This window comes from Galleria mellonella, unplaced genomic scaffold (genome assembly GCF_026898425.1).
Source record: "Galleria mellonella isolate WM207_F2 unplaced genomic scaffold, CSIRO_AGI_GalMel_v1 utg3104, whole genome shotgun sequence".
In the NCBI taxonomy this organism is placed as follows: Eukaryota; Metazoa; Arthropoda; class Insecta; order Lepidoptera; family Pyralidae; genus Galleria; species Galleria mellonella.
Window position 1 is genome coordinate 239,428 of NW_026442072.1, and position 22,187 is coordinate 261,614.

The 22,187-nt window shown below is 35.6% G+C and overlaps 1 protein-coding gene across 2 annotated transcripts in view; it reads left to right on the forward strand.

Annotated features, from left to right (window-relative positions):
• LOC113510286 (kinesin-like protein CG14535) overlaps positions 1–22,187 on the forward strand; it is a 403,744-nt gene that overhangs the window by 203,483 nt on the left and 178,074 nt on the right. The window contains exon 1 of one of the 2 annotated variants that reach the window (XM_052895785.1): positions 13,756–13,888. The exons of the other annotated variant lie outside the window; for it this stretch is intronic. The gene's annotated coding sequence lies outside the window, so the exon portion shown is untranslated. Of the gene's footprint in view, positions 1–13,755; positions 13,889–22,187 lie in introns of those variants that run through there. 2 annotated transcript variants of the gene reach the window in all.

The following is a 22,187-nucleotide window of genomic DNA, read 5'->3' on the forward strand; positions in this document are numbered from 1 at the left end:
CTTACTTACGATTCGATCCCAATGAGGTCCCAGTGTCGGTCGGATCGATTTAGAAAACGATTTTTTCTAAATTGGTACAGCTGTAAGTGTTCTGGATTGTTTATCTCACCGGAGGTTTATTGAAAAGTTTGTAGCTTAAAAATCAAGTAATTTATCAATTACCTGATTTTTAGCTAGAAACTAAACCAAAAAAAAAGAATATTATAGTCATACCTGATTATAACATTTATTATTATTTTATTTTATTTAATAGAATGAAAATTAATTTAACTTCAATTTAATTACAAGTTGCAGGGACTCTCTTAAAAAATAGCAATATCTAAGTTTCATGTATTCTTTGATGTTCATAGTAGAACTATTATATTATACTAGCTATATAACGTGGTTATATCCATGTGAATCAACACATAAAGTAGGTATCCTATGTGCTAAGTTAATATATAACTACACGTGTACAAAATTTGGCGTGGCGTGAATTTACTGGGTACAGAGGAATAACACCTGAGTCCTCAGGAATGGCAGCGCATGGGGGGTATCATGGGTGAAACGGTATACTCTGTTATGTCCATAGTACTGCTCATGTCTATAGGCGCCGGTTACCACTTTCCATCAGGTGGGCCGTCAGCTTGTTTGCCATTCTAAGTTGTATACAAAAACAAAACTTCATACAATAAAACTTCATCCATTCAGTAGATTTTGTATAAAAAAAGTATTACCTAAATATCCATCCAATACATCTGTCGCTATAAACTGTCGTATTTATTATATTATAATATAATTCCATATCTATTTATATTTATTTCAATTTTATCAAACACATTATCAGCTTATTTACAATTCTAAGTTGAACAAAAAAATTTGTATTCGAGTGAAATGTCAAATTGCCTAGATACACCCAAAGCTGCAGGTCACCTATAAATTACCGTATTACACGGCCCCCTTACTTACTCATCAGGAGTAAAAGAAAAATGTCCAAATGGGATAATCTGGCTGAGATAATTTCCACTCAAGTGGTTCGATGTCTTCGCTTAGAGTAACTGTGAGTAACGCCGCGGGGCGCGCCAACTGATGGGGACTTAGCAGGAATCTCTTAATTTATAGCTCGGTACATTTGTATGGTCTAAGTCATAAGCTTCACCAGAGGGAGACTTTGTACAAAAGTCGATTGTACGGGTACCTCTATTCCATTCGTGTTTCTACAGTGAAGCAGTTGTGTTTGCATGGCCGTGTTTCGGTTTGAAGGGTGGGATATGGCGTGAATTTACAGAGTACAGAGGAATAACATCTGAGTCCTCAGGAATGGCAACGCATGGGAGGTTTCATGGGCGAAACAGTATACTCTGTTATATCCATGGTACTGCTCATGCCTATAAGCGATGGTTACCACTTTCCATCCAGTGGACCATCAGCTTGTTTGCCATTTTAAGTTGTAAAAAAAAAAAACTAATATCTTTACTGGGCAATAAATTATTTTCTTTTGCACAAACTGTTTCACATCTCTTCATTTGGACAGAACCTAAATGAACTCGCTATACCGTTCACGTGGTTCTTTTTGGAAACCCTATCTTATATTATAATGATATATAAAAGTTCTGAATTTAGCAGTTTCAAAGTTTCAATTATATATTGATCTAAAATCTATTGATTTTACAAATATATAGTCAAAGGGTTTATACTATATGTAACTATGGTTCCGGAAAAAGTAACACTAACGGTCATCTTTGGGTTTTAAAATATCTCAAGTTTATGTTACCTTTACCTTGAAAATTTTATAACAAACAAAGACAAGACAAACTTGCATAGAATTTACTTATTCAATTTAAATGTAGAATCCTCCAGACCTCTAAATTATTAAAAAAAAAACTTTTGGAAAGCGGAAACTACAAACCGCCTGTTACGTTTCTCTATTTTCATTTAAAGATTTCTTCTTGCCGTTGCAACGATATCGTGCATTTTCTTTCAGCCAGCTCTATTCCAGCCTATATCTTTGACCTCACTATACGACATGTTATACTCGTATTTACCATGTATAAAATAACATGCTTCCCAAGCTTCCTATATATTCGTATATCTCTTCATATAGACTCTTATACGTATAGTTAGTTATTTTGAAATAAAAAGCATAATATTGCATATTAAATTTTTTCACAAACGGCATTTAGTCTTTTTTTTATCATCACCAATTTATATACGCGACCGCTACCGCTACCGCTCGTGACTTGGAGCTGCACGTACGTTATCTACAGTCTTATAGCGGGTGAAATAATCTGATTTGTCCATTTGCCGGTAGCACGACAGTAACAAACGGTCACCGTTTCGATTAACAGAATTACTTTTTGTAAACTTACTGTGTTTGGTTTCATTAATAAAATATCATTGTTGCGTTATTCATCATATATACCATCATCATCATCATTGCAGCCTATAACTGTCCACTGCTGAACATAAGCTTCCCTCTTGGGGGGTTTTGCCAGTAGTTGCCACGTTTGGCAAGTGGGTTGGCAACCGCAGTTAGGCCCTAATGCCTTTTTAAGAAGGACGCTGCTGCCCATTCTACGATCATGAAGTTGCCTTAGTCGCATCTTACGACACGCACCGGAAGAGAACGGGTGGTCCATTCTATACCGGGACCACGCGTATTTGTTATTGTTATGTTATAAATAATGTAAAAGAAAAGCTAGACCCAATATGATGGAGTATGACGGATGGAAAAACAGTTAATGGTAAAACTATACCAATTAATCCTATTTGTAATACAATACTTTAAACAAATGCGAAAGTTTGTAGTGATCGATGAATGTTTGTTACTTTTTCACATAAAAACTAATTAATGGATTTAATTAAAAGTTGGTACACGAGTAGGTTTTTTTTTTAATGGGTGATAATGGAACGTTTACTCCGCCTGTGCTGTCGGTATACACTAGCGAGGTACCAGTGATGGATGATAAATGAGGATGAAGCAGGTCAGTTAGCCCATCGTGACGAATTCAACAAGAATTGTACACGATGGTTTCCAGGGGGATCGACGAGGAGGTCGACCTAATAGGGAATATTGCTAGCAATGAGGCTGTCAAACTTCATTGCTAACAATCCCTTTTCCCCCACTCGAGTAGGTTCGCCGTGTGTGCCCCGGTATAGAATGGGCTGCCCCTACATTTCCCGGGGGTTTCGTATGAGGCGACTAAGGAAGAGCTAGGGATAGGCAGCAGCGTCCTTCTTAAAACGTCTTTAAAAGCCTAACTGCGGTTGCCAACCCGCCTGCCAAGCGTGGCAACTATTGGCAAAACTCCTCTTATGGAGAAGGCTTATGTCCAGCAGTGGACAGTTAACTGCTGAAATAAAAATAATAACTCGAGTAGGTTATATTCTAACTTAACACACACTATACATTATTTACTAATTCAGACGGGTGGAGCCGCGTGATATAGCTAGTAGAATGACGTACCTCTAACTTTTGAGTTAATTTAATTTGTTGATACCAAATACCATAATTTTTTATCTTTGATTCTTAAAAAAATTACAAATTAAAAAAGTATAAAAATTTTAAATATCGTACATCCACCCCACTTTATCGCGCCATCCCGGGAATGTTGCAAATCCGGGCGCATTTGTAAAGGAGCCCGGATTATCGGCGGGCCCCGGGCAAAAACAAGACCCATAGTCGGCAAACATAAATTTTCGCCAATGATTCATGATCCGCGGCGTTCGCCGAAACTTTTTGCCTGCTCAATTAATAGGCGCGGACTTTGGATTGTGAGGTGCGGTTCTGAGAGTAAATTTATTATGCTCGTTGTGCCTGCGACATAGTTCTAGTGAAATTTCAACAATACGTTAAGAGATTTATTATATTTTTAAAGCTTCTTCCAAAGAATAAGATTCTCAATTGCTGCGTATCTTTTATTTATATTACACAATTCGGGTCCGTTTGGTCCCGGTAAAGATTAGGCCACCTCTTCCTTTCCCGTTAGTGTCGTAAGAGGCGACTAAGAAAGTTTAACAGTCGAGGGATAGGCAGCAATGCCTCTCATAAAACATCACCAACACCGGCTGTGAATATTAATCCACAGTTTGCCAAGAGTGGTAACTACTGGTAAAACCACCCTGAGGCTTAAGTTCAGCAATGGAGAGTTAATATAATTAGTTTAGTGGTTTAGTTAGTAACTGATATGAATAAATGAATAGCCTGAAACAGAAAAACAATCTTGACCTTTCCAACAAATACAACTTGAATCACTGTGTCCACTAATATCATTGCCATTATCCCGCCCCTCAAACGCGTCAGAAATAGATAAAATCACTCATGTACGTACGATGACGTACAAGGTCATGATATGTCAATGGGTGCATTAACCTCTTCAACACCATAATAACCCATCCATTATGAAGACTCGTTGAAGTATGTATTTAAAACAATTTACATCCCAAACAAACAACTCTCAATGCTAGAACAAAAGCGTTTCCACCACTAACCACAAATGTGTACCATTAACCACGAATCAATCAAGCCGGACCATAATGATCGCGTCAATACACATTTGATTGGCTCTTTAACACAAGTGGGTAAAGGTGAAAATCGTAAATCAGGATCAATCTTCGTACAAGACTAATGCATATATCTACTCGGTGCTATTTAGGCGAACTCTACTAAGTGATCCATGCGCTTTGCTTGAAGGATACCGTAAATGTTTACGTAAAAGGTTTGTAATTCGTGATGAAAAAATTTATAAATAGTATATAATTTTTCGTAAGCATATTTCTTAATTTGTTGATAATTGTAAAATATTAGTTTGGAAGCCAATTGGACATCAAAATCATAACGATAATTAAGAATTGATAGTCTACCGAGTTCTTTCTTTCAATCTATAAGAAATGGGTCAACGAGCTGCTATAGTCATGGGCTAGCTATTTCGCCGGTCAGTTTTCAGACACAATCCTCCGACCTGTATAATAACAGAAATTTAACCGATTCCACTGAACAAATACTAGTCAGTGAATACAATAGCCGACTACAAAGTAATTCCAGCTCGAGCCGAAGTAATTCAATAAGCATCAACGGTAGCAATTCGATCCCAACCATTTGAGAAAGTAGCTAGTTTACTTTACTGCTGTAAATTGACTGTACAATTACGCTTTTCCTCAATTCGCTTTCATACTGAATTTATTACGAACTAAACAATGGAATATTTAAACCGATTTCAAATCATTCACCTCTATTCTTGTATATACTTGTGTCTGTACAGGCTTTTGGCCATGACTTTGTGCGCGTAAATTTTGACCATAAGCAGCCTAGCTAATTACTTTTTTATTCTTTTTTTTATACAACTTAGAATGCTAAACAAGCTGACGGCCCACCTGATGGAAAGTGGTAACCGTCGCCTATAGACCTGAGCGGTACCATGGACATAACAGAGTATACTGTTTCGCCCATGATGCCTCCCATGTGTTGCCAATCCTGAGGACTCAAATGTTATTCCTCTGTACCCTGTAAATTCACGCCATATCCCACCCTTCAAACCAAAACACAGCCATGCAAACACTTCTGCTTCACGGTAGAAACACGAATAGGACAGAGGTACCCAAGCAATCGACTTTTGTACAAAGTCTCCCTCTGGTAAAGTATTCCTAAAGTATTCCTTGATCACATTATATGCTCTCCATATGATTATCTGTTAATATTGCCAATTTACATAATATCTGTATCTTTTATAATCTATGTGCTAGTCTGATATATTAGCTGTAGCATTGCAAAGTTTCATCAAAATCTGTTCAATATTTTTTGCATGCAAATGTAATAAACATCCATGCATCAATCCATCTGTTTTAAACATTTTGTTTTGTTTTTACTTTCCTTCAAGATATATTACTAATTTCATTTCACAACTTATCAGGTTGCCTACTTAAAAAAAAGTACACATTAAGTCGTTTGCTTGGGTACCTCTGTCCCATTCGTGTTTCAACCGTAAAGCAGTTGTGTTTGCATGGCTGTGTTTCTGTTTGAAGTGTGGGATATGGCGTGAATTTACAGGGTACAGAGGAATGGCAACGCATGGGGGGTATTACGGGCGAAACAGTATACTCTGTTATGTCCATAGTACTGCTCATGTCTATAGGCGACGGTTACCATTTTCCATCATGTGGACCGTCAGCTTGTTAGCCATTCTGAGTTGTATAAAAAAAATATTAGTCGTAAAAAAAACTGTATTTGACTCTGTATAACGGCCCACGGACATTTTGAAATTAGAACGCTAGGCTGTTTACTGTCGAGGGCGGGAACAAAAGGCGCGCGCGCTGCCTCATGCGTGCCTTATTGAGAGACGCCTCGGGGTTCGCGCCTCCGGCCCATTCACGTAATGCTACGCAAACTGACGGATAAATACGAGGTTTGTCCGGAAAGTACGTAAAAAAGTTTTTTAAAAATTTTATTTTACAATTATTCAGGTAAATCAATTTTATCCCCTTCAAAGTACTCCCCCTGTGACATAATGCACTTGTGCCAACGCCGTTTCCACTGTGAGAAGGCTCCTTGAAAGTCCTCTGGTTGTAGGTTTCTCAGCTGCCCCGTCGTAGCTTTTTTTATCTCATTTATGTCCCCCAAATGCCGCCCCCGAAGTACCAATTTGGTTTTTGGGAACAAGAAGAAGTCACACGGGGCCAAATCCGGCGAATAGGGGGGTGTTCGGTCACCGTAATGGAATTTTTACTCAAAAACTCACGGACAACAAGAGAGGTGTGGGCAGGGGCATTGTCGTGGTGAAGAATCCAACGCCCCTCTCGCGCCAATTCTGGACGAACTCGTGCCACACGAGCTTTGAGGCGTCTGAGCACATCGACGTAGAATTTTCCATCAACTGTCTGGCCTGGAGGGACGAATTCTTGATGGACAATCCCCCGAACATCGAAAAAAACAATCAACATTGTCTTGACATTTGAGCGGGATTTTCTTGATTTTTTTGTTCGTGGTTCCCCGGATGTCTTCCACTCTTTGCTTTCACGGCCATTCTTGCCGAGTTTCGAGAGAAACTTGATTACGACGCGCTGCTCTTCAACGGAAGCGGGCTCCATGCCGACGGGGTTTCGTTAAGAGGTAACTTCACAGATGGCGTGACAAGCCAGTTCGCACCGCACGGCGGTCAGACCAGAACTGAAGCATTGTTAGGGACATAAGGAAGGGGTCCTGCGCTTACCTGGCCTCCCCACTCCTCTTTCTCGCATTCCAGAACACTTTTATACGAACTTTCCGGACAGACCTCGTACGTGGGCTACGAACAGACGCCGGTGACTTCACGTGGAAAATGGGAACGAGAATTTACTAGTTTGTCTATGCACAAAAAATAAGATTTCCTTCATTTTATTTCCAAAAATAAATAAATAAATGGACAACAAATTTCGAAGTTATCAATGTACACAGTTATAGATACATACCCGAAACTACTAAAACGAAGAAAAAAATTCTGTATGTAGAATTAAGTGTAACTGGTTTATTTAAATTATAAATAATACAAAATCTTGCAAGCTGAGTTATAAGCCCCTTTTCAATCGACTTCAAAAAGAAGAAGGTTTCTATTCGGTTGTATATTTTTATATTTATTACCTAATAACTCCATAAGTTCTAAACCGATTTGGAAAATTCATTTTTTATCCGAAGGTATATACTTTTAAATTGATTCCATAAAAAAATATTGAAATCATTTCAGTAATTTAGTTTTTAGATAAAATTGCCATTAAAACCAGTTTTTGTGAAACACTATCTTTTTAGCCATTACAGCAATATATATGTATGTATGTATACGCTGGCGGGGCACCAGTGCGTGATGATAGGTGACGATGAAAGCAGGTCAGTTCGCCCATCGTGACGAATTCCACTAAAATTAATCACGAGTTTTAAGGAGGGACCGCGTGGAGGTCGACCAGATGGGGTATATTGCTAGCAATTGGTCAGTTAGATCCCATTACTAACAATCCCTTTCCCCCTTTCTATATTGTAGAAGTTCCAAAGTAGTTGAAATCATTAGATGACGGATTACATTATAAAAAGTGTTTTTTTTATTAATATATAATACATACGAGTATTTTTAAACAGACATACATTTTATTTCTTATTTTTAATAACAATCTTAATTTAACAATAGTACATAATACAGTCTTAAATAAAAATCTATCAGTCGATCCCTTTACCATTTCAAATCCATTCAAATTTTACAAAAGAGGGCCTTGATGAGAACAAACAAGCTGGTTTCATTAAAACGGACAGATTAAACACGTTGTTTGCTGTATGACATTTTTTAACCAGCCATATCTTAAAATTTCCTTATTCTTGGTTCTTCGATTTACCTGTTATTACTCGACGAACATTTCCAAAACCATCGCGTGCCACTTTTCAAGGGAATCCACAAATAAATAAGCATCGAAAATCAATATGAAATCGTTCGCCGTCTCGTCTGTCACAAAACACAAGTCGACTAAAGTGAGTGGCGAAAATTCCTCTAGCATTTACCGTAATATCCGAGGTAATTTCAAATTATCTCCAGCCCAGTAGGCGCCCCCTGACGTGGGGACTTCAGATATTTCGCATTGTCTACTGTATGAGTTATTTTATGAATATACTGCTTACATTTTTGGCGACTTTTTAGTATTTTATTCTCAATCAAGTTTATAAATATGTACTCATAAAATACATGGTGTATATTAAAAAAAAAACATTCTGTTAATATTGGAGGGAGACTTTGTACAAAAGTTGATTGCTTGAGTACCTCTGTCCCATTCGTGTTTCAACCGTGAAGCAGTTGTGTTTGCATGGCTATGTTTCAGTTTGAAGAGTGGGATATGGCGTGAATTTACTGGGTACAGAGGAATAACATCTTAGTCCTCAGGAATGGCAACGCATGGGGGGTATCATGGGCGAAACAGTATACTCTGTTATGTCCTTGGTACTGCTCATGTCTATAGGCAACGGTTACCACTTTCCATCAGGTAGGCCCGTCAGCTTATTTGCCATTCTAAGCTGCATATAAAAAACAAAGACGCAAAGAACAAACTTCGGAACACAGTATCAAATTTACGTTATTTATTTTGAAATTATTATCAAAGTGAGAATTATATAAATCCTGTTATTTTATAAATATCTCCATATTGTTACAGGTACGTGTATTTTTAAGTACACCATCAGTCAAACCTGAGATTCCGTAAGTAATACAAGTTAATGGTGAAAAATACACTCCTTATATGACTAGACCGGTTAGTAATCTCCTCCCCAAAATGGCAGGTCACTTAATAAGCTTCACATATCAAGGGGCACGGAAAACATGATGCAACTTGACTTAAATCATCTCCAGGACCAGATATAGCAATATTGATTTTAATGAGACGTGATAAGATTTGTTTTTGAATGATAGCAGAAACATTTTTAATATCGATTGAATAAAGCAGTTTGGACGACTTGAAGATATACTTTCGAAGGATCATAAAATGGAAAATGATCTACTTTAATTGATTTTAATTTAATTTTTATTTATAAAAGTTATGTTAATTTTTTACCAATGTCTATGTATATGTGAACTTACTACACGAACATACGAATTCATCCGGAAATCTACTTCAGGCGGCTCAGCTCTTTGCGTCACAGCGTCTCGTCTTGCATTGTGGACTGCAGCGCTGTCATTGCAGCTGACTGTGAAGAACTCTCACCTTTGCTGCTACTGTCTTCTGAACTGTCCAGTACAATCTTGCATCCACAGCTCACTGTGTCTTCTTTTAATTCGTGAACCAATCTCCGACATTATTACCATGATTTTAATATCAATCACATTACGTATACTGATGAAGAAAGAATACAGCCTGCCGCTACTCCTTTTCTGCCACAAGATGTCGTAACAGGCAAGTAAGAGAAGTACAATAAAATAGATCAAGAAAAGATACTTTTTTTTATACAACTTAGAATGGCAAACAAGCTGACGGCTCACCTGATGGAAAGTAGCAACCGTCGCCTATAGACATGAGCAGTATCATGGACATAACAGAGTATACTGTTTCACCCATGATACCGTTGATGCGTTGCGATTCCCTGAGGACTCAGGTACTCCTCTGTACCCTGTAAATTCACGCTATATCCCACCCTTCAAACCGAAACACAGCCATGCAAACACAACTGCTTCACGGTTGAAACACGAATGGGACAGAGGTACCTAAGCAAACGACTTTTGTACAAAGTCTCCCTCTGGTCATATATATACATTATACATATATAAAATACTATACAATTTCTATTACAATTTTTGATTGGACGACTACGGAAATCTTTAATATTTCTTATAATAAATCCCAACATCTTGTTAGGAATTGATCTTTGTATATAAGAACATATCTTGTCGTTCCTTTATTGCGACCATAAAATTTTTAATTACATGTGTTCATTACAAGAAATGAAAAAAATATTTAAACAGTTCCCACGAGTTAAAACATTATCAAATTACTAGAGCGGGAGCATCCTGCAGTCGGAATATGTCCACCCTTCATAATATTACATACATTTTCATTCCCTTTAATTACATCTAGCATTGAAATTTCAACCGTAACACGTGCATCATTAGATTGGATCCCACGTTTTCAACCACAAACATAAGTTGGTCCTTAAATCTGTTAGAAGTGTTTGGAATGGTTGCATTTCTAAGGTCACGTTCGAAGGGCTAAGGCCGCAGGGCTAGATTAACCGAGCCAGTGAACAGGTAAATAATAATGCAAACAAATTCAAACCCACTTTAATGCACCATTGATATTTATATTTTTTTAGGGGAGCCGTTGGGGACAAGCGGTGGGGGCAAGAGTTGGGGCTTTGCTTTGATTGGAATCAGAAGCGCATGTTACTTAAATGAGCCCTGTTTTTTTATTACGTTAAATTGGCGATAAAATTATTTAGAAGTAAATTGTTTGCGTTTACTTCACGCAATGGTTTTTATGTTTTACTAACTTTTGCCCGTGACTTTGACCCACGCGGTCGATATTGAAATATTTTCACTGACAGGTTTAAAGAGTAGCCTATATTTTTCTCTATCACGTATGGTATGTATAGAACATGTGCACCAAACATACTGAATGGTTAAGTCTTTGAGACAATAAGAGGCAACAAACAAACTTGCTTTTAGATTTATAATATTAGTAAAAAATCTGAAACAAACAAAACTGCTTCATGGTAGACACACTAGTGGGTCAGAGATTCTCAAGCAAACGACCTTTGTACAAAATCTCCTTCTGGTATTGTAGTTAAGACAATTTGAGGTTTTGGTATTCAGAGATATAAACGATTTGAGCCTCATATTTAATTTTAAAAGATGATTTGAAACTAATATATTTTATTGCAAATGCTTATTACGAATATCAATACGTTCTATATGTCTGTAGGCTTGCCAACTAGCAACAATACTATTGGATGGGATGTTGCTATCGATATTGTATATCCAATTAGAGCCCAGGCTTTGTTGTGCCACTTACCTGCCAATATGACTGTGGAATCCTGAATGGTAAGTCTATAATATCATAGTCTAATAAATGTACCAGCAACCACTTCGCGGGACGTCCAACCAAAGTGAAGTCCCAAACGTTTCGCTGTTCCACAAAGAACAAGCTTCTATTAAGTACTGTTTCATTATCATCATGCTTTGTGTATATCTTCAACATTTATTTTAATATATGTAAATTGTATTGTAACCTCATCTAGTTTACGTCAACTAAGGATCACCAAAGAGCTATCAAAGAAGGATGATAGGTCAGAACGAAAGCAGATCTTGCAAGAAATTCACAAGGAGTTAATCACGATAGTTTCCAGGAAAGATCGATTAGAGCTCGACCTGACATGGTATCGTCAGTTATGAGCAAATCTCCGTTGCTGACAATCCCTTTCCCCTGATTTCCAATAATTTGTACCAATTGGCTGACATGCCATTTTATCGTATTAAATTTTTAACAATCTCTCGATAGACCGGTAGAGGTTTACTTCCGTATTGGTCCGGTATTAGTATTAATTTGTTCACTATTTCGGTCCAAAATTTTAAGTACAACTAATCCAATTTTAGGAGTAAGAAGCAGTATTTATATTTTTTTTTTTCTAAAAGCGAATATAGTAGACATTTGATGATTTATTCCCCAAAACCCACTAACTTTATCTTTAGTCTATGTTTTATTATAAAATAGTATGCGGTTAATGATATTCCACATGGAGAGGAAACTTGTTCAACGCCGAATACCTGAAATTTATTACAAGAAATGTTGCCATTTTCAGTTTTCAAAGAAAATGTTCCATTACTTTTACTCCATTGACAAAACGTTTTTACATCGAAAAGGAGTTTGTAAAGAGGTCGATAAAGGATTGCAAATGAGACGCGCCCTACCGGCAGGTCTCCGTTTAATTATAGAGGGAACTGTTTGTCCGAATTCCAACCGTCTGCCGCGGCACATCTTACCGTTCTAATTACTGGGCCCCTCTAAAATCTCCGCACTAAGTAATTATATAATTTGGCACTTTTTTTTTAAACTTTAGGTAATAAGATATCTCTGGGTAAAAGTGAAAAAATCTTTAAAAGATTTTATCCTAATAAAAGTTGGCGAAGATGTTTGGATGTTTGTATCGTTGATTAGTTACGACTGAACATACGTATACACAGATACTTTATTATACTACTTTACGCAGCTAAAGTCACGATGCATATTTAATAAATAATACTTTTGACAGTGAATACTTTTCTTAATTATATTCTTCTTAGCAGGAGGAAGTTAGTAGCTCTCTCTTTTCTTTTTCTCCCTTCCTACTTTCGGCTAGTAGTGGTAGGTTAATGGGTTTTTATGATATCAAGTGGTATTAAACTGTTATTTTTGGACAAATTAATAGTAAATTTTGTCTAAAAATTATAGCAGTCATTTATAATTATGCGTTTTTTGGGAATGTTTCTAGGAGAAAATTTTAGCTATATTCGCTAATATTGCAAAAATAATAATCGATTTTTGAAATAATGAAATAAAAATATATTTTTTTGTTAGATATAGTGTAGTTATTAGATTTTCAAGTTAAACAATTTTTTTGCCAACAGGTAAATTGTTAATGGCAAATCAATTTGCATCGGTCTTTTGTTAAATTGTTTTTTTTTTACAACACAAGGGGCAATCGAGCAAGCGGCTCACCTGATGGTAAGAGACTACCGCCGTCCATGGTCACCCACAACACCAGCGGCATTGCAGGTGTGCTGCCGGCCTTTTAAAAAGGAATATGCTCTTTTCTGGAATGTTACGTTGTCGTATCGGTTCGGAAATACTGCTGCTGGAATTTGATTCCAAAGAGTGGTTGTGCGTGAAAGAAAGTGCCTTGAAAAACGCACGGTGGAAGTACGCCAATCGTCGTTTTTTGTCATTATAAATGTTTATGTTTTATGTATAAATTTATCTAAGAACTTAAAGATATACTCCATAAGGAAAATCAACTTCTTTGACAATAGGAAAGTTCTAACTATATAATTTTCTAGAAGTTTCAACTTTTCCCATTAAATCGTACTAAAACGCATTTAAGAATACCTCTTCGCAATAAAAGTCATCCATTACAATGCAAAAAGACAATTATTATCCGTTCACTAAAATTATCCACGTGGTTTTCCCTTAAAACGCCAGTTTTTCCCCATCGGCATCTCGGCGAGTACTAGGCGCCCAGGAAAACGAGGAAGTGACTACACGAGATGCACTAGATAGAGTGAAACTGAACTTCAGTGTCGCGTAAGCCGCGAAGGGAAACGCACGTGTCTTGTGCGCTTAAAATTTCCACACTCGTGCGTATATTTTCGTGTGCTGTGAATGTATTATGTGTTAGGATTATTTATTCGATATTAGTGTATTTAATGTTACTATCTATAAGGTTGGTTTTTTATTAATATTTTCAAAAATTTTCGCTCTGTTATTTCTTTTTGAATAAATAATAACTTAGTTAAAAATTAATCATTCTAACACTTTAAAATATTTCCAGTTTTGATATTATATTTTCCAATAAATATGAAGTAAAAATTTACCTATTTATAAGACCGAAACAGATTTTTATGGTACTTATTATAGTATTTTATGTCTCCTACAGTGCTCTACACATCTTTTATTAATTTATGCATATTATTAATTTAATAACAGTTAAAAAAAAAATCATATAAATTAAAAATATAGATTTGCTTAGTAAGTTCAAATTATATTTTAATATACAACTAAGTCTAAAATATGTTAAGCTAATTAATGATATTGGTATTACTGTGCATATTTACATGAAAACAATAATTTATATAATAAATACAATAATAAACAGACCCATAAAAATAACAATTTATTAAAAATTGTATCAATTGTGTATCAGAGTTAAATGTAATTGTAATTAATTACATTTTAATAAATTAAAAAATTATTAACAATGGGTAAAGTCACAGAAAAAAGTGTTAATCTATGATAAAGCTGTAATTACTTCTAAATTAAATAGGAGTTAGATCTTAAAAGACAGATAATGTTTGGCATTGATAATTTTAAAGTAATAACATTATTGTAAGGTAAAAATATATTATAAATAAATACGAATCAAATAAATGAGAATTATATTCACAGAGTGATCTTAAAATAGTAATTTTAAGTTTCTTATAACATTTCTAAACATACAATTATTTTATCAATGAATCGAGGGTATCATGAGCATGGGAGGTATCATGGGCGAAATAGTATACTCTGTTGTGTCCATGTTACTGCTCATGTCTATAGGCGAAGGTTACCACTTTACATCAAGTGGGCCGTCAGCTTGATTGCCATTCTAAGTTGTATAAAAAAAAATCGATATTTAAAATGCGTATATTTCTATTATTGCCATATATAGATGTGTCATATATAATATTTTGTAATATATATTCCATTATTATATACTTGAATAGTAGAACATATATGGTATTTATAACTATAACAATATTATTATTGTAGTTGGAAAATTATATGAATTTGTTTTTTTTTTATACAACTTAAAATGGCAAACAGGCTGACGGCCCACCTGATGGAAAGTAGTAACCGTCGCCTATAGACATGAGGATTTGTTTGAATACTCTATAATTGATCGCATGTTAATTATTGGATTGGTTTAATTGAAATTTGAATACATAGATGGACCATATTTTAAATATACACATAAAACAATTTTATATCTAAATATACATGAGCAAAGCCACGGTTTACACATCAATTATAAACTAAGGTAGTAATTTCACAATACGTTAGATTTTTTTTTTTGACTAAATTACATAATAAACTAGTCAATTCTGATTCATTTTTCGTAATTAAATTTTCAAGTATCAGTCTCATATTTATTTATTTATTTATTTATTACTATTAATTTTATAGCGACAGAAGCAACTGTTTTTTTTTAGTGAAGCAAAAAACTAATTGTTCAGAAGCAAAATATAAAATACAGTATCAAATATTTTCAATCTAATATTTTTTTTTTTTATACAACTTAGAATGGCAAACAAGCTGACGGCCCACCTGATGGAAAGTGGCAATCGTCGCCTATAGACATGAGCTGTAACCATGGACATAACAGAGTATACTGTTTCGCCCATGATACCCCCATGCGTTGCCATTCCTGAGGACTCAGGTGTTATTCCTCTGTACCCAGTAAATTCACGCCATATCCCACCCTTCAAACCGAAACACAGCCATGCAAACACAACTGCTTCACGGTTGAAACACGAATGGGACAGAGGTACCCAAGCAATCGACTTTTGTACAAAGTCTCCCTCTGGTAAATATGTCTATGAAACATTCGTCATTCATTGTCTTTTTACAATTATAATATTTTTTTTTACAGAACAAAATATCCTAATAAAATGATAAATGAAAAAGCTCATAAAAATGTTTTGATATTTATTACTGAAACACATTTGTGATGCAGTTTTGTTTGCATGGCTGTGTTTCGGTTTCAAGGGTGAGATATGACAGTGACTTTACTGGGTACAGAGAAATAACACCACAGGAATGGTAACGCATTGGGGGTATAATGGGCGAAACAGTATACTCTGTTATGTCCATGGTACTGCTCATGTCTATAGTCGACGGTTACCACTTTCCACCAGGTGGACCGTCAGCTTGTTTGCCATTCTAAGTTGCATAAAAAAACATGAATAAACTTTATTGAAATTTGCTAAACGACTAAGTCATATCCTAACTTAAAACATAAGCTACATTATATAGTGATTTACGTGCGCAAATCCATAGACAATGCCTTGTAGTTTAAAAGTCCCAATCCCCGTACACATGAGTGCAACGTGTGTACACTTTAATCAAACTAAAACAGTACAGCTGAGAAGCCGAATCGAGATCCATCATCGGCACATCCCGATGCTAGGGTATTTTCATTTTACGAGCCAATCGGCCCCCTCATAATGCATTGTTGCTACCTTACAATTACAGTAAGTGCCGAAGCGCGTTCGCGAGAAACAAACAATAAAATTGTACAAAATATTCAATGGTTACACCTTGTTAGATTTGTTCAAAGTTTACGCTATCGTCGAATCGTAAAAATTGACATCAAGAGTACATTTTGTTTCAAAAAATAGTAGTATAGTTTGTTTAAATAAATAAATATATTAAAATAGTATTTATTTATTAAGTATAAGTATTTTTGAATAGTTATGTTATACATTGTAATGAAATAAATTTTGAGCACAGTCTATTGTATAAACACAGACGTTCGAGTAAATATATGGCAGTGAATTTACAGGGTACAGAGGAATAACACCTGAGTCCTCAGGAATGGTAACGTATGGGGGGTATCATGGGCGAGACAGTATACTCTGTTATGTCCATGGTACTGCTCTTGTCTACGGCGATAGTTACCACTTACCATCAGGTGGGCCGTCAGCTTGTTTGCCATTCAAAGACACATAAAAAAATATGATTATAAATGAGAATCAAACCAAAAGTTTTACCAATCAACAATTTTACAATGTAGGGTATGAAGCAAGAAAAGTAAATCAAGAAACCTTTGGCATAGTTCTTAGCGCCTAGTCTTAGTCGTGAAGAGAGATACTATTATGAATGTCTCTTTTAGACTTCATCAGTTTCTTCTTCCACGACTTGCTTGAAATACGTGCTGTCGAAATTTCTGGAACACCTTTATTATTTTTAATAATAATAATAACAATAACTTTATTGCATAACCATGATTGTAAACAAACTCAGCACTGGAAATTACAGTAAAAGTAGATACAAATTCATTTGTACATTTGGATCAGTTTAAACAACTTGTGTCTGAACTAGGTTATAAAACCTGTATGTCAGACAACAGCGCTCAACCCTCATTACATAGTATAATATTAGTTCAGCTAAATTTTTAGTGCTACATATAGAATGTTGATTTTATATAAACTTAATTTCTCTAATTTATTTTTATATTTTATTTAATAACATTATAAAGGTCATTTAATACAAAGATTGAAATAAACATATTTTTTTCGGTATAACCTTATTTCTCTAGCTAAAGCTATAACAATATGAGGTCATTGTAGCAGCTTGGCTTAGTACAGTATCGGACTGATGGATTAAAAAGAATTAATACCTATTGTTTGATTTAGTTTATATCTTATGATCGCATATGACACATATTTGTTGTATACCATGATCCTAAATCATATAAAATTAATATTATGATATTAAAATTAATGACCTAAACCTTCGCTTGGAATTTGTCTGATATGCCAAAGGTTTGCCTATTTAATTTTGTGAGCCCAATTTTGCAACCCTGTTCGGATTCCGTGGATTTTCTGAATAACTATATAAAGAGGTTTATTTGAACCGCTTTAAAGTTTATCTTTAAAGTGATGAAACTCGAAATTTAATAAATTCGGACAGAGAATGTATGTATTTGTTTGTTTATTTATGATTACCTACAAATAAATTATCTTTAATAAATAAAACATAAGTACACTATTTTCTAATACATGGATATTGCAAATTATTATGTACTTCCTGGTAAGCTACCATTAAAAGTTGCATAAGAAATATCTAAAATCAAAATGCAATGTTTTTTTCACTGAATAATAAATATTCAACACACAAAAATAACAATTTGTCTGAAAGAAAAAAGAAAACAAACAATCAATTAATTATTGTGTAAAACTATGTAAATCATAGTTGTAAACCGGCGAGCTACGCGTTGAAACAACATACACATTGCTCATTAGTTCGTCGAGCGAATACAATAGCATGTTCAGAAAAATATTCTTATGCATGTTTTACATTATACTTTATTTAAAGTGTTGCTTAGTCGATTTCATATTCTTATTTATCTATTAAGAATGTACAGAAATGTCTGTAAGTAAATATAAGTGATCACAGAAAAATATTTCTTAAAACTCCTACAGCAAGGACTATTGTGAAACCAAATTTTGATGTTTCGGACTAAACATTCTCGTGGACGAGCCAAAGAATAATCAATTCGTTATAAAGCTGCGATAGCTGTCTTGTGCTAATAATTCTATAAGTTGTTAAACCTGAGTCCTCAGGAATGGCAACGCATGGAAGGTATCATGGGCAAAACAGTATACTCTGTAATGTCCATGGTACTACATATGTCTATAGTCGACGGTTGCCACTTTCCATCAGGTAGACCGTCAGCTTGTTTGCCATTCCAAGGTGCATAAAAAACAATAAGTTTTGTTTCCTTTCGGCTTTACAATTTCGGAAAAAAGTCATAGTAAACTTACTGAAGAAAGCGCGGTTTTTGCAGCGTTGTTTCCGAATCTATTCGCCAGTCTTCGTTCGCCGTGTGTACAGTAGCAATAAACGCGATCGTCCGACAACATGTGCTAATGAAATTTATAATCCATAAACCCGCCAGCCGGCCGTTGTTTTATAAAGTGTAATAATCGTAAAACCACGTGTGTACGTAGCTCCCTTGGCGTTTGGCGTGGCGCAGTGAAACGCGGTTCATTTGGCGTAGTCAACACAATGCTTAATTGTGTGCGCTAGCGAATTGGATTTTGGATGGCCTTTGAAAATGTATATTCGGTTATATAATTGCATATTAGTGTATTAGTGAGCGGTAATAGCTCAGTCGAATAAAGCGCAACAACTGGTCCGACGATTCCAAGATTAAGTTTTGGCCTAAACCCTTGAATTTTAAAAATTCGAATACAAATTTATTAGAAGGAGACTTTGCAAAGTCGTCTGCTTGGATACCTCTATCCTATTCGTGATTCTGTCGTAAAACAGTCGTGTTTAAGAAGCCCGGAAGCACTGCTGTGTTTCCGCTTGAAAGATGGGATACGGCAATGTAATTACAAGATATGAAAACATATAGCACCTTAAAAAAATAATCAAACAAATTTATAATTTCTTTAATTTCAAATCATTTTCGCTGAATGTTATTTCATTCTTTTACAAATCTTCGGTGTCGTGAGCATGCTTCCTATAATAGGGATTTTCTGTCATTCTGTGGAGAGCTCTAGACTAATCTTATTAAAAATGTCCGCTAATCGATGCTTCCATTCTTAATCATCTTAATTAATAATGCTTTGGCATCTCCCTATGGGGCAGTCAGAGGCAGTCGATCCGATCCAATACATATTTTAATGCCAATGCGAGTCAGAGGCATCAGACAACTTTTTTTTTATACCACTGTGGTGGCAAACAAGCATACGGTCCACCTGATGGTAAGTGGTTACTGTAACCTATGAACACCTGCAATACCAGAGGTATTACGCGTGCGTTGCCGACCCTGAAGAAACCTCTTTACCCCCCTTTTGAAGAGCCCCATGCTGTAGTCTCTTGGGAAAACCTCGGCAGGGAGCTCATTCCACAACCTGAGTGTTCGTGAGAGGAAACATCTCTGAAACCGCGCAGTACGCGACCATTGAGGTTGTAGGACATGAGGATGAATTCCCTGTCGATGGCGAGCCGTACGATGGTAGGATACTGTTACTATTTGGCTCTTTCTTTCCCGATGGTGCCATAAGAGCTGACTAAGGAAATTTAAATATTGATTGATTGGCCAGCTACGTCCCTGTTAAAACATCACCAAAGTCTAACTGCGATTGTCAACCCGCCTGCCAAGCGTGGTAACTACTAGCAAAACTCCCCTTTTGAGGGAGGCCTATGTCCAGCAGTGGACAATTACCGGCTGACGTAATAATAACTGATTTTCGTCAAATAATTATGGTCGCCGATTTAGAAATCGATATTAGCAATCAAAGAATAATACAACTGCTATGGTTTCATTGTATTGGTTGATTTTTCCTTTCCAATGTCTTGACATACATTTATTTTTAGTTCAGTATCGTGTTTCAAGTTATGAGATTGATATGTCCAGGGTATAGAGGAATAACACCTGAGTCCTCAGGAATGGCAACGCATGGCGGGTATCATGAGCGAAACAGTATACTCTGTTATGTCCATGGTACTGCGCATGTCTATAGGCGACGATTACCACTTTCCATCAGGTGAGCCGTCAACTTGTTTGCCATTCTAAGTTGTATAAAAAAAATAGATATTGTAACTATAATACTCAGATATTGTTGTAAATTACTCACAGAAATAGGTCTATAAGGTTTAATATTCCATAAATTAAACAAAATAATGTCGGTTCATTTGTCTAATGTATTTTATGATAGCGTAATATTAGAGTATACTCCGTAAAATTAACAATGCACTTTTATATTTCTTTCTGGAAGCTTCTATTTGTTCATAATTAAACATTCTTTTACGACCTTCTGTCTTCCTTTCTTGTTTTTCACATTTACATAAATTTCAAATGATCCATATTTTCATTAAGAAATATTATTATTGCATAATAAATAGGTAATTTATTAAATTAAATATGAATAATAATATATTAACCTACCTATACCCACAACTACGAGTATACCTGTGTGGTAGTCGAAATTTAATGAAATCAAAAAAATTCGCATTTTTTTAATTCAAAACGGCAAACATACAGACGGCCCACCTTAAGAAAAGTATTGACCATCGCCTCTATACATGAACAGTACCATAAATGTAATAATATACTGTGTCACCCATGGTACCATTCATGCATTACCATTTTTGAGAACTAAGGTATTACGTAACTTTGAGCATTCTTGACTAAAATGTATTTATTTTTATTTTATTTAATTCTTTATTAATATTTTGTATAGACATACTTGGGGTCCCATATTTACATACATATTACCCATATTTGGAGTACCACATATATGTATATATGTGGTACTCCAAATATGGGACGAAGAAGGACAGAGTCTACCAGAGGGAGACTTTGTACAAAAATCGATTGCTTTTGTACCTCTGTCCCATTCGTGTTTCTATTGTGAAGCAATTGTGTTTGCATAGCTGTATTTCGGTTTGAAGGGTGGGATATGGCGTGAATTTACAGGGTACAGAGGAATAGCACCTTAGTCCTCAGGAATGGCAACGCATGGGAGGTATCATGGGCGAAATAATATACTCTGTTATGTCCATGGTACTGCTCATGTCTATAGGCGATGGTTACCACTTTCCATCAGGTGGGCCGTCAGCTTGTTTGCCATTCTAAGTTGTATAAAAAAATAAATAAAAAAAAAAGTCTACTTTTTATCCCGGACGAACGCATGCAGACGGAGTCACGGGTAAAAACTAGTTCATATAGCACGCAAAAAACTGTATATAATCTCTAGACCTTGGACTTTTTTACAGTATAGATGATAGAGAATTCTAGCTAATCGGCTTTCCCTCAACAGCCACGTTGAAAATTATTAACAAGCTAGCGAGACAGGCCACAAAGAATATTATATCACTTTCTTGAAAGCTCCACCGTCGACTGGCTTTGATAGAGGAGGTTTAGTGAGAAACTCCTAACTTTAAGGGCTTAATTTTAAGTGTTTACTTGCCTTTCACGTGTTATGCGGTAGAGAATGACGGTTTATCACGTTTCAACAACTCAGCCGCCATTTTTGTAGCGTTTTCAGTATCGAAACTAAAGTAGTTTTACCATGACACTTGTTTAGTGCATATGTCTTTTATCTATTTATACTAAAGAGAAAGGGTTGTCGGTAACAGTGTAACAGCTTCATTAGTAACAACATACCTTGTCAGGTCGACCTCCACACAGTACCCACTGAAAAACATCGTTTCCTTTTAGAATCGCTAGTCTGAAATAAAATATATTT